The sequence below is a fragment of the Sabethes cyaneus genome, chromosome 1 (assembly GCF_943734655.1).
Source record: "Sabethes cyaneus chromosome 1, idSabCyanKW18_F2, whole genome shotgun sequence".
Lineage (NCBI taxonomy): Eukaryota > Metazoa > Arthropoda > Insecta > Diptera > Culicidae > Sabethes > Sabethes cyaneus.
The window spans coordinates 161,680,874-161,695,216 of NC_071353.1; positions in this window are offsets into that span (position 1 = coordinate 161,680,874).

Genomic DNA, 14,343 nt, shown 5'->3' on the forward strand with positions numbered 1-14,343 from the left:
TTTTTTTTCAGGTTTTTAGTGATGACAATGACAGTAAGCTTATTGGACAATAACTACAAGGGTTAGTTGAATTCTTACCGAGTTTAAGGATTGGTACCAATTTGTAAGTTTCCCAACAGGAAGTGTAGTATCTCAACTCAAGTCAGCGGTTAAAGATGTTCTTCAGGCAGTTCAGGGCTTTGGGTCCCATGTCCATGATTGTGATGTAGAAGATAGCATCCAAACCAGGCGCTTTCATATTTCGGCTGAATCAGATGGCCGTTTCCAGCTCCTGTTATTTTTTTTGTTTTCTGGTACCTCAAACGGCATTGTTACTTGTACTGTACTTTCTGCGACTACGGCCTCCATCGGGCTATCAATGTATCTACTTAAGTTACGTGAGTTTACAAAGTGGCTAGAGATGGCGTTGGCTTCTTCATGATCCTGGCGTGGGTTTTAAAACGGAAAGACGTAGTTAGTGTCAGGGCTTCGACCGATCCTTTATTTCTACCGCAGTCCCACCAACGCACATTCACACCGTCCGTTTAGTGATGGAATACGAACGCTATGCATAACACAACTGGCAGTTTGCTCAGTCAAACGCCGATGGCACGCAGTAGTATGAACGCATTCTAAAGCTTTTTAACATTTTCGTTTCGATCAAGTTACCTTTACCGTTTGGAGCAGCGAATGACTAAAACAGTCAAATGACTGGCAGTCACCACGCTAACGAAAAGCAATCGCACAATCGTATGATTCAATACTACAAAAAAAAAACAACCACTACATGTGCATGGAAGAAGTCGGTCGGACTCCGTCCAATACAAACGAATATTTTGCTTGCGTCGGACCGACGTCCGGGTGACAAACAATTACTGTGAGCAGCCGATTTGGAGACAAAAAGAGAAACGAAAAAATACGTCACCGTATGCTTCCAGTCAGTTTGCTGTTTATATTCTCAAAGCGCAAAGCAAAACGGGAGATCGACTGTTTGCTTTTGCAGAGATGCCGCATGAATTGTAAGACGGCAGCAGCGCAAGCGGCAGATTGACTGAATTCAAAAAACAGTCAATGATCGTTCAAAAAGCGGAGTTTGAATGCGGAAAGTTCGCATTCACGGCAGTCACATTCAACTTGCGATCCCTTTTCAAGCCCTGGTTAGTGTTACTCCTAAGACTTTCCTACTCTTCACCTCGGGGATGATCTTCCCGTCCAGACGAATTTTCCGAAGTTTTAGCTGTATCCTCTTTGGACAGATGTGCAAGTGGTTAGATTTTTCCGATGCTTTAGAAAAACTCATCTCGGTCGCCCAAATGGATACACTTTTCAGTCTTTTGGAGTACCCTCCTAACAACCTCGGCATTTAGTCCAGAAACGAGGATTATATCGTCAACGTAGACGAACATTTTCGCTCCTTTTGGGATCCTATTGAAGATCGAGTTCATGCCGATAACGAAGAGTCACTGCCAATATCGAACCTTGTAGAACACCTTTAGTTTGTTCCACTCGGTCAGACAACGCGCCTCCGATTGCCACTCGGAACTCTCTGCTTGAGAAAGCTACGCACATAGTGTAACATCCGCTCGGAGACGCCCCATCGTTCAAGTTGTCGAATAATCGCCTTGTTCGATATTCTGTCGTATCCTTTGCTTATATCCAGAACCAGTTCACTGTTTCTTCTTATTCATGGCATCATCGTTACTGCCTTCGAGGTCAGCTAGGTAGCGATCCAGACCTCTACCACGCCGAAACCCATACTGACGGGGGTCCAAGAGTTATCGTGTTTCGATAGTTTCGATTAACCTTCCGTTAATAATCCACTCTTTCCGGCACAGTTTAGCAAGGTGATAGGCCGTTGGTTACCAACCACCTTGGGGTCTTTTCCTGGTTTCGGCACTGGGATCACAATTCCTTCCATTCCTCAGGGATGCAGCCTGTCTTCCATATGCGGTTGATCTACGTCAGGAAACCGGTTTTCGTCTTAAACGGCAGGTGTTTCGGCATGGGGTATCCTAGCATATCTGGTCTAATGGAATTTCCTTTACCCAGATCAATCGACCGGAGCAATTCATTCATAGAGATGTCAGAATTGTATTGGTTATTGACGTCAGCAGGAACCACAGAGGAAGATAATTCATTCAAATCTGGTTGGTACACTTGTTGAAGTTGCAATGTTGTCGGCAACTTCCTTTGGATTCTCCAGCACTACACCATCCACAGAGAGTTGGTGAAGAGCCCGAAGAACTTTCGCTTAGCTTGCGGACATTTTGTCAGATAAGGTTGAATGGTGCACTAGGGTTAAACGATAAGACGAACTACGTTTTGCCTCCTGGATGGTTTTCCTGCAGCTATTCCGAGCCAGCTGAAAAGCCTTCAATGCTTCGACTTTTTCTGGATAATCGTCCGGTAATTTCTTCATTTTCCTCACATCTTTCTTCGCAGCTTAATCACCTTCTTCACTTCTGGATTACACCAGGTGACCGATTTTCTTTCCATTAGAATAATGGGATGAGCGCTTGTGTTGAATATAGTGTAGAGGGTGTTGGTCAGTTCGTCGATGCGGCAATCAGGGGGCAGGTAAAGAGACACTAGAGTTGCTAAACATGGTGATCGAATTGTGGCAGCCTCGGCCGGTATTGATGAATCGAGAGTTAATTGTACCGGGACAAATTCTGTACGGACAGCAAGGGAAACACCACGAGATGAACTATTCACAGGATCAGCACGGTTGACCCAGGTGTAACGCTCTTTCAGGAAACGTCCCATGAAAGTGTTGTCCTCCAAACGAGTCTCTTGTAACGCAATCGCATTAGGAGGATTCTGATATACTAGTAGTAACAGTTAGTCTATAATGTTCTGTAGGCCGTTGGTATTCCATTGTTGCGACAGCAAACGATTGGAGGGAGGTTTGATATCACTAGCACCAGGGTATTGGAGATTTCCGGTTCCGACATGGAAAGATGTGTCATTGGAATTTCGTTGCTGCTAGTCCATGGTTAATTACGTTGGTGAAACCTACCACGCCCGAATCCTCCAACGGCTCCTTCGACGTTTATGTCAAGGTCCTATGTCGGCGGATGCCACTTGGATACTCCTGCCGGTTTGCGAGAAGTTGGTTCCTGTGTTTCCGGTCCTCTTATGAGGGGGGAGGGGGTGATCCAGAATGGGATCCAGTCGACTTTATAGAAGCTTGTTTCCTCTTCTGTACTACCTTATTACCATCTTTCTCAGTTTCCATATCCGAGTGCTCCTCTTCGACTTGTGCTTTTCTTTCCCTCTTATTGTTGGTTTCGTGTCCTTTAAGTCGATTAAAACCTCCTTCAAGTCCGCCAGTTCCATTTTCAATCCTTTCAGTCTTTCCAATTCCTGCCGCCTCAACTTTATTTCTCGGTCCTTCTCATCCTCCTTTAGACGATCTTGTGCGTTCGCAACGGCTGCTCACCACACATTTCAGTTTTTCGTTGGATGCATCATCACTTCCATCTCCGTGCCATCCAATAATTTCTTCATAGCTAGCAAGTTTCTGACTTTCTCCTCATTTCGTACCTTGATGACATATTTCGTTCCATTGTTCACCGAGTACGAATCGTCAATGGGGTACATGTGGTACATGTTGCTTTTATCTACAGGTTTTTGATGTTGGAGAATACATAGTTTGGTACAAGGTAAGTGATTCAACTTATAGTGTTTTGCAGCTTTGGTTTCAAATTTCCGTTATTCATTACGAAGCTTTAACTTCTGGAGATTTTAAGAAATTATTAAAATAGTCCCAACCTAACTAAAACTAACTTCCACTTTAACTTTGTGGGTATATTGCACGAACCATAGGCGAGCACAAATTTAGTGCTTTTAACCTTGTTTCTGTTGCGTACCGATTTATTCTTTCGGTGATTAATTCCATGTTTGCGAGTCGATGAAGATCGGAGGTTCTAGTACGTGGTGGAATATTAAGTATCATTCGGAGATACTTATTTTGGATGACTTGTAGTTTCTGCAGGTGGGTCTTGGCGCAGTCCTTCCATATGGGTGACGCGTATTCGAGCATAGCAGCCACAACTTATTTGTATATGTTCAGGAGTTTGTTCAGGATTGAAGCTTTGGAACGGCGGTTGATTATCGAATATAGATATTTCAACAGGTTTACAGGTTGCTATGTGCATGCGAAAAGTGAGCTTGTTGTAACATACGGCGTCCGACCATTCGATGACATTATCCAAAATTCAGATGTTCGTTGTAGGGATCAGCCTTTGGCTTAGACGATGTCTGAATAGTATGGCTTGAGTTTTCGCAGCATTTACTTTTATTTTTCACGTGTGTAGATAGCTGATATACGTGACAAGTTCCCTTTGTAGCTTGTAAAGGTCCGAGAAGGTGTCTGCGACGCAGCCTTTAGAAATTCTTCCTGTTAAATAGTTTGCCCCTATCTTTACCAGGTACAGGGGAAAGTTCGAATGGTGAAGCTTGTGGATCAAACCATCGTGCCAGCCGTTGTCGAAGGCGTTCTCTACATCTAGCAGGGCCATTGCTGTAAACTTGGAGAGCTCCTTGTTCCTTTTTATACGAATCGCCACTCTCTGTAACTGATAAACAGTAGTGTTCTCTTCTGAAACCGAACTGGGCCTCAAGGAAGATGTTGTTGGACTCGGCGTACTCAGTCAGCCTAGTATAGATGATTTTTCGTACAGCTTGCTCAGCGATGACAATAGACTTATTGGACGATAACTGCAAGGGTTGGTAGGGTCCTTACCAGGTTTAAGGACTGGTACCACTTTGGAGATCTTCCAGCTGGATGGGTAGTAGCTTAACTCAAGGCAACGGTTAAAGATGTTCCTCAGGCAGTTTAGGGCTTTGGGTCCCATGTTCTTAATTACGATGTTGAAGATACCGTCCAAATCGGGCGCTTTCATATTTCGGCTGAATCTAATGGCTGTGTTTAACTTCTCAATTGTTATTTTTTTATTTGCTGCTACTTCACATGGCATCGCTACTACTCGTACACAACTTTCTGCAACTACGGTTTCCATCGGGCTATCAATGTCCCTACCTAGGTTATGTGAGTCCATAAAGTGGTGAGAGATGGCGTTGGCTTTTTCGTAGGGAGTGAACTGTAAAGTAAATGATCAGTTGTTTTGAGCGGTGGGATAGGCTTGGGTTTGCAGTTCAGAATTTTTGCTAAGCGCCAAAATGGTCGCGAGTAGTTAAGTAGCTGTCCGATTTCCCTTCTGATTCCGAACACCTTGTTACGAAGTTTTTGTACACGGGTGGAAATGATTTTATTCAATTGTTTGTAGAGAACTTTCCTGCTGAGGTTTTGGGTTCTTTGGAACTGACGTTTAACACTGTTCCTGAGTTGGATGATTCCCTTCGTTTCGGTGTCAAGCTGTAGAAACTTGTAGTTGATCGGTGTGGTCGGCACAAACCTATTCTCTGCTTCGAAAATGATGGTGAAGGCTTCCAACGAGCGATCAATATCGTCAGGTAGTGTTAAGCAGGGATTTTGTTGTTGATGCTGTTTTCCACAAACTGCTGAAACGGACGCCATTTCGCACGATGGTAATTTTTCCTATGTTGGCGATCAACTTGGTTAATCGAGGAATTAAGTTCGAATGTGACAGGCAGATGATCCGATGATAAGTCCGTGTGGGTTTGCAGACATGATATTCTATCAGCTGTATTGGTCAGATTGATGTCGAGTGTAGAGCCAAAACCATTTGGCGAGAAGTACGTTGGGGTGTCCGGATGGAGCACAGTATAGTGACCGGTTTAGGCATCATTAGCTAAGACGATTCCATTTCTATTATTTCTCACATTCCCCCAGATCGAGTGGCGAGCGTTGAGGTCTCCGGCAACAATAAATCTTTTTCTCCGGCGCATAAGTTTGATGATATCGTTTTTGAACTGAGTAGAGCTGTTATCGCCCACTTTGCACTGTGTTGAGTAGTATACCACAATAATGATGATTGGTCCTTCTGTAGTCTAGTTCGATGCCAACCGCTTCAATCAAGGTTAGTCTTATGTCAGGAAGTATACGGAAAACCAAGCCTCGGTGAACGGCAATGGCAACACCTCCTTTTCGGGCACAGATACGATCATGTCTTATGATTATGATTATGATTGGGAAGACTGAAGTCAATATTAGGCTTGAGTGTTTTGGGTGATAAGGGACACATCGATTTCATAATTTTCTAGAAATTCCAAGATTTCCAGCTGTTTTGTCGCCAAGGAGGCGGCATTAAGGTTGAGCAGTTTGAGCGAGAATGTTACTATATTGGTAGTAGAACCGCATCATCACTGCGACCTGCTGCTGATACCTGGGCGAATGTACGAAATCCGGGTGAGGTATTGGAGGGGCCGGGTGAAGTGATGGGAGGGCCTGATGCTCCTGTTGGTGCTCCTAGCACGGGAAAGGCTTCGTTGAAGGTGATTTCGCGTTTTGGTTTGGGTCGGTTTCGTTGAGGTGTTTTTATGGAATCTTATGAGCTCATCCCTTTTGGGGCACGTCCGGCTAGTTGATGAATGTTTATTTTGGCAGTTCAGGCACGGGATGTTTGTATCCGACTCGATGCACTCTGATGTTGCGTGGTTGGCTCCGCACTTCGAGCAGCGGCTAGTGATGTGGCAGTTTTTCCTGCCATGACCGAAGTTTAAGCAGTTAGCGCGCTGCGTTACTTCCCGATGGATAGGTTTGTATCGTTCCCATATGATAATTATGTTAAACAGAGCTTTGATCGATTTTAGGTTGTTTAGTGTTGTGGAACCTCTGGTCAGGTGTAGCAGGTACAGTTGATCCCGATATTTCACAGCTTTGTTGTGCCTCATCTATTATAGGGTGTCTACTTGAAGACCATTTGAGGTAAGCTCCTCCTTTAGTACATCAATTTCCATTTCCGGTAGACCTCGTAGAACAACTTTGAAGGGTTTCTCAGCTGCAATGTCATGAGTGAAGTACTCAGCTTTGATTTGCTTCAGGTAGGCCTCTACCGCCTTATAGTGTGGGGTGGGTGGGACGATGATTTTATACCCGTCAGTACAGCGACGAACAGTGGCTTTCAAGCCCTTGCTGATGAGCTCGTCGATATGCTCTCTGAGCTTGGGTGGGAAGTTTTTTACGTAAAATGGTGGCATTGATTTAATCCTAATCTTTTCAACATGAGATCGAAATAAGAATTTTTGATCGATGGGAAACCCCAGATAAACAATCTCTATGGGGCAATTAATCGCTGAGCCGCCTATAATAATCTTGCAGTCAGCCAGTGGAATGTGCTTTTGAGACAGGCTCAGAAAGAACAGTATTGTTTTCATTTTGAGAGCATTAATACGGATCTTCCATGTTTCCATGTCCTGACGACAACGTTAGGGTAGTCCTGCAACTATTTTGTTAGGTGTTTCGATCTCCCTTCGGAGTGTGGCAGTCATCCGCGAAGAAACACAAATGACAATCATTTGGTATCTGTGGAGTCAGATGTATACAAGTTGTTCAGGGTCAGACCCAGCAAGCGTCATCTACCCCAGCGTGTATGGTAAGGCACCACCACTGCTTATCTTCAAAAACCTGACCCTGACCTTCCGCTAAGCCTTATTATGAAATTTGGGGTATAGTAGCAGTACAGTTTGTAGATGAGCCCTTCGTGCCAGACGCTATCAACTGCCTTCTCTACGTCAAGCAGAGCCTTCACCATGGACTTTGCAACGACCTTATTTCTGTCGATAAAGTAAATCACTCGCTGTAGCTGCTGAATCAGTAAATGCCCTTTCTTAAAACCGAACTGTTCTGGCGAGATGACATTATTGCTGATGTTCCGAGATGCGATCCAGAATAAATTTCTCGACTAACTTACTAAAGGATGATAGCAAGCTAACTAGACGATAGCTGGCTGGGCTAGACAGAACTTTTCCAGCCCTGAGAATCGGTAAGACTTTCGCTATTTACCATGTATCAGAAAAGTAGTGTAAATTTAAGCAGCGATTGAATATTTTTGCTAACCGTTCATAGCCAGCGATGCAGTTTTTTCAGTGGAGGAATTTACTGCGGTTTCGATTTGAGGATTTTAGAAACTTGTCCAGAAGGAGCGTGTTTACGGGAGTCCAGTTCAGCATTTTCTCTCGAGAAATGATCGTTTTTTAGTTTATCCACGCACTCGATTGATTTTAGTCAGCCTTGACGACACGTACTGTTTGGCGAGATAACCTGTACATTGGACCTTATTGAGCTGGCTAATTATAGCTTTTGTCACTGCGTCAAGTTGAATTACTCGGCTTGACTCTGGTGCATACAGGATTTCTCCGTTTTAGTAATAGCAATTGAATCTCTTCATTCCGTTCAATTAGTTGGTCCATCTTTCTTTGGAACTCCACTCAGATTACATTCTAACATTCTTACACTTCTTCCGCTATTGTACCGAACTAGTTAGAATCTCTACATGATAGTGATTAGAACTTAGGCGACTTATTGTAGCAGGCCTAGAATGGATGTGGCGGTGGTTGAACCGCGCCAGATAATCATCGTTAGAATCACCCGTCGGAATAAATTTCCATGTCCACCTAGTGAGCTTGGCAAGGTCGTTTTTGAATGTTTTTGCCATACTATTGCCGTTATAACATGGCCTTAGATAATAGGCAGCAATGAAAACAATCTGCATTCCGGACTGATTCTGATTCGATTTCAACACCTAAAATCTCTATTCGCTGAAACTCGAACAAACCCAGTCGGTTGTCTATAACGAATGACGAATCCGGTTCGTTGGGTGACCGAAATATCTTCAAATGTCCGATAAACAGTTGACTGCGGACAGCTTGAACCTCCAAATTATCCACGAACACCGCTTTTTCAGTTGGATAGAAATCTTTGGTACGGTCTGATCAATGTGTCTCTCATACAGCATCTTTCGGTCGTAGATCAAACCAAGGCAACGGACAGCCGATGTCCACATTTGCTCAGTTCAGTTAGATCGATGTGGGCAGTGTTGGACGGCAGTGTTTGAGTTTTCGTCACAAACACGCAGTTTTCCAAACTTATCTCGCTACATCCGCATGTGATTTGTAGCTCGCTCATAATAGAACTTCTAATATGTAGAATGGCGGTATCATCTCTATCGAGTAGAACATGAATATCTAAACACGACACAAATGGTGTAGTGGTGAACTTGAGATGCTTCCTCAAGGCACCTCGTGTACACTTTGAAGGGGTTCAAACAGTTCGCCGAGATCACAAACTCAACTCCCACGATTCTGCGGATTGTTTAGTGCCGCACTTACGTGACTTGCCATCCTAAGACATTCGATTCGAGACAAAGATTTCAGATCATTGCTTTAGTTGTTTTTTTGTGGTGGCGGCTTCCAAAGCTTGCAGCACCTACCTCCTGTTTCGTCGGAGAATCAACGAAGCTCGAAAGAGCCCTCCTTTCCTGTCAGAATACGACCTTGGCTTCCACCGGGGCTGGTTACCCGATCTCCATCAAGGTTGCTCGTATCCCGGCTGGTACCACGTGGCGGTAGGAATAGGAGTTGCTGAATAAGAGGCTGTGAACCACTGTAGGGTCTATTTTATGCCTACAGGTGCGCAATGCACCGACGGTACGCATTATTCAGCCGTTTACCAGCCTGTGCCGCACTAGCTTTTGTATTAGACCATCATGCCAGATGTTGTCGAACGCCTTCTTAATATCCAGCCATGCCATAACTGTTGTTTTGGATATTCGCTTGTTTCTCTTGATGGAGTAATTCTTGTCTGCTGACTAACGTATTATATGTGCCAATATTTATTCTGGTCTCCAATGGCTTTAGTTCGATCAATGTCCCCAGCAGAAATACGATATTTTCATCCACACGACGCATGGGTGTAGCAGGACCCGATTGGTAATGTTTTTCACATACTTTACTTTATTTAGCTATTGATTTTTAATACATTGGTTAATTACAAAGCGAGCGATTCAACATATTTTTCAGCTTTTAAGATTTTAAGTAGCTACTGGTATTCAGCTTTTTCTTTCTTTCTAATTTACACATTAATGCTGAGCATTAGGGTTTTCAATAAACAAATACTCCCAATTTAAGTATAAGCTCGCGTATGAGTACAGCATCAGAAGACAATGCAGTTTTCAATTTTATCTGCTTGGAAAGCGATGGTTTCTGCGATACTATCTATGCCAGCTAGACGTTGGACATCAGATGTTCTGGTACTGGGTGGCAGATTCAAAATCATCTTCAGGAATTTGTTCTGCACTCGATGTACCTTCAGCAGGTGTGTTTTGGCACACGCTCTCCATATTGGGGCGGCGTAAAGCAGCATTGGCCGGACTACTTGTTTGTATACCGCCAGTTTATTAACGGCGGACAGTTTTGACTTGCGATTTATTAGGGGATACAACTTCTCCAGTAGGACGATGCTCCTAGCTACAGTCTGGTCAATGTGCATCCGATAGAGCAGTTTCCGATCGTACGTCAGCCCAAGGTAGCGAACATCTGTCGACCATGAGATGCTTGCTCCATTCAGCTGGATCAATGTAGAAGGTTCTAGATGCTGGCTATTCCGATGGAGGAATACAATGGTTTGTGTTTTCGCTGCGTTCACACGAATTTTCCATTTAGCAAGGTATCCTGCAAAACAGTTCAATCCGTCCTGCAGTTTTTTAACGATGGCCTTGATTTGCCTTCCAGCATACAGGATGGCGGTATCATCGGCAAAGAGAGATATTATTCCTCCACCGGGTAGATCTGGAATGTCCGACGTGAACAGGTTATAAAGGACTGGACCTAGGATGCTTCCCTGAGGCACTCCTGCGGGCACATTGAAGGGATCAGACAATTCGCCGAGGACGCAAACTTGACTCCTCCGATTCCGTAAGTAGCTCGGGATCATCTTCACCAGATAGTTGGGGAAGCTGTATAGCATCAGCTTTTGGATGAGGCCATCGTGCCACACATTGTCGAAGGCTTTCTCAATGTCAAGACAAGCCATGGTCGTTGTCTTGGAGATCTGCTTATTCCTGTTGATATTTGTAACGCGTTGAAGCTGGTGGGTCGTTGAATGGGCTCGACGGAACCCGAACTGCTCGTCAAGGAGAATGTTGTTCAGTTCCGTGAGGCACAGAATGCGGGTATAAATGCAATGTTCGAGTACTTTGCTCAACGCAGAGAGCAGGCTAATGGGTCGATAGCTCTGGGCACAGGTTGGATCCTTCCCAGGTTTCAAAACTGGGACAACTTTGGCCAGCTTCCAATGTTCAGGAAAGTAGGAGAGTTCAAGGCAACGGTTGAATACCTTCGTAACTTTTGAGTACGCCTTCGGGCCAAGACGCTTGAGAACCAGATTAAAAGCACCGTCAAGGCCTGGTGCTTTCATATTGCGGGAAGATTTGATGTTGTTCCGAACCTCGTCTACGCTTGTCGTGCGGCACTCGGGGAACGTCTTAGATTGTTAATCGTTTCAGCAACGACTGGATCCATCGGGCTAGCCATATCACGACCGAGATTGTGCGATGCTGAAAAATGTTGCGATAGTGCGCAGGCTTTTCACGGGGTGTTATAAGCGTTTGGTTATCAGCAACCAGAGGCGGGATAGGTTTTGGCCTCGACTTCAACACCTTAGCGACACGCCAAAATGGTCGAGAGTAGTCGGGGAGAGCTGCAATTTCCGATGCAAACTGCTTGTTTTTGATTTTTTCTAGTCTATCCTTGACTATTTTCGATAGCTGCCTAGCGTAGTACCGATGTCGAGGATTTAGAGTATGCTGACATTGCCTTCGTAGAGCATTCCGCAAGGCGCGTTACCGCAAGGCGCTTGGTATTGTCATCAATTTCAGTAATTTTCCTGGTTACAGCCTGGATGAACAGCCTCGGTAATGGTATCAGTGATGCATACCAAAGCCATGTCGATGTCTTTAGTTGCATTCATCGTAATGTTTTCATCAATACAATTGTCGACGTATCGTTTTAGCTGCACCCAATTTGCACGATGGCAATTTTGCCTGCGTTTGTCTGATACAGTATAGCACAGGCACCGATTTCAACAGTGACTGGAAGATGGTCCGAAAACAGCTCCGTGATGGTTTTGGGAACCGGGAAATCTCCGATGCTTGTCAGGAGTATGCCCAGCATGAAACCAACTCTGCTGTTGGCGATGAAAGTTGGCTTATCCAAATTTACAGGGTAGTAACAACAAGCTTCAGCATCTTGTATGATCCTACCGTTTGAGTTGCACCTGGAGTCTCCCCAAGCAGAATGGCGAGCATTAAGGTCACCGGCGGTAATAGATTTGCCATCTCTTCTGGATGTCTTTCTTTAACTGCGTAGCTGTTCCATTTGTTCGTTGTGAGTGGGAAGGACAGTAGACTGCGATGAAAGTAATTGATCAGAGAGAAGAGTCCAGTTCGACACCTAAGGCTTCAATGAAGGTTATTTTGAAACTGGGAATGGATTTGAACGTCAATCATCTCCGCACAGCGATGGCAATCCCGCCTCCAGCCGTGATTGTGGGATCAAGTCTAAGTTCTTCAAACCATGACTGAAGTTCAGACAATTAAAACATTGCATCCCAATGAATAGGCTTATATCGCTCCAATTGAACGATGATATTGAATAATGCGTTGATCGCTTTTACTTCCAATAAGGTTGTTGATCCCCTCCATCTTGAATGCATTTTCGATTTCAGGACCCTTTAATACGAGTTTCATGTCAGGTAGTTCACGAAGAACCACTTTAAACGATTTAGCAGAAGCGATATTGTGGGTGAAATACTCCGCTTTCACCTGTCTGAGGTACTCCGGTACCGCATTGAAGTGCAGTTAGGAGGGAACAACAATTTTGTATCTGTCTGTACAGAGACGAATCTGTTCACGCAGTCCATGGTTGATAAGTTTATTTATATCGTTCCGAAACGTATTAGGGAACCCTCGCACATGGAAAACAACATTTTCTTTCTTTTAGATTTTCTTCGCAGTTGTACCATCATCGTCGGTAGGGAGTTGAGCAAATTTGTTGTTATCCAGCAGTCGTTTTGAGCTGGTCGCCTCATCCGCTCTAGGAACAGATTGGTTCCGTTGTCGTTTTGTAGAAGTTGGAACCATGTTAGATTTGGATCGGTGTTTTCTTATTCCGGAGAGCCCAGACATTTTGGATGGTTATAAATGAGGAAATATTATTTTTACTCTTACTCAGAAAAAAACACGTTTTTACCGAGTGAATGTCGGGATAAAAATGTTGACCCAATCCCCACCGGCATCAGGAATAGAGGGGTCCAACGTGCTAGATGGCTCGACCAGGTTGAAGCCGACTTGCGTGTGTCGAGTAGCGCATCGAATCGGCGACGAGTAGCCCTGGTCCGAGTACAATGGAGAGGAACTCTCCAACGGTAAGAGCCACCCCAGCTCTCGGCTGGTAAAGTAAATCGCAGTACAGTACAGCAGCAGCACCAGGGGAAAGTGACCAGAAGATGATCCAGTGACCGGAGAATTTGTAACGGTTTTCGGAACCGGTAAACTCCCAATGTTTGTCAGGAATATGACCAGCTTTTGGGAAATTCACATGTTTCTGTTGACAATAACGATAGCATCCTGGAGCTTGTCTATTATCGGAAGGCCACTACGGTAACCAAATATTGTGGTACAAAACGCAAGCATACGTTTAAGCTGCTGATGGCTCAATAACACTGAGCGTAGTGAAGATCCTTCTCTGACTTATGGACGATAACCACTATTGGAAGCTTCCGTTGAATTGAGAGATACGCCTATTCAAACATCGGTTGAACATCTTACTTTTATATAAAGCGAACTGTCTTTTTCTGACTTTCCAAGTCTTATTGAATAAAAAGCAACCTACAACTGAAGATATTCTATTTCGTGATTCATATGCCGTATAAGTATTGCACTTACCTAATATGCAAGTTATTCAACATAAGAGTTACGTTGCCGTGTATCGTGTATGAACGCGTAATCCTTATTCCATATTATGGGACGTTGCGGAAAACCTCGTGTACAAACATCATTCACCATCTCATTTACCGCAAAAAAAAATAAGTTTAATTCTTGATTAAGCAGGACAATTCGGATTATAGTATATTAATGCTTATCTTACCACATGGTAGAATATCTGCAGTAAGGTAGATCCGGTCCGTTGTAGATCGACATTCCATGGAATCGGTCTGCTAGCTTCCTACGAATTTAAGGGCTACATTTTGTGCCCTTCTGGTCCGATTCAATTTTAGAGTTCTATTTAGTTGCGGTATCATCTAGTAATCTATTTTGTATACGTTGTGCCTTCAGCAGATATATCTTAGCACAAGTTTTCTATATTGGTGCGGCGAAAAGCAGTATCGACCGGACCTGTATGGTTGTATACCACCAGCTTATTAACGGTGGACAATTTGGA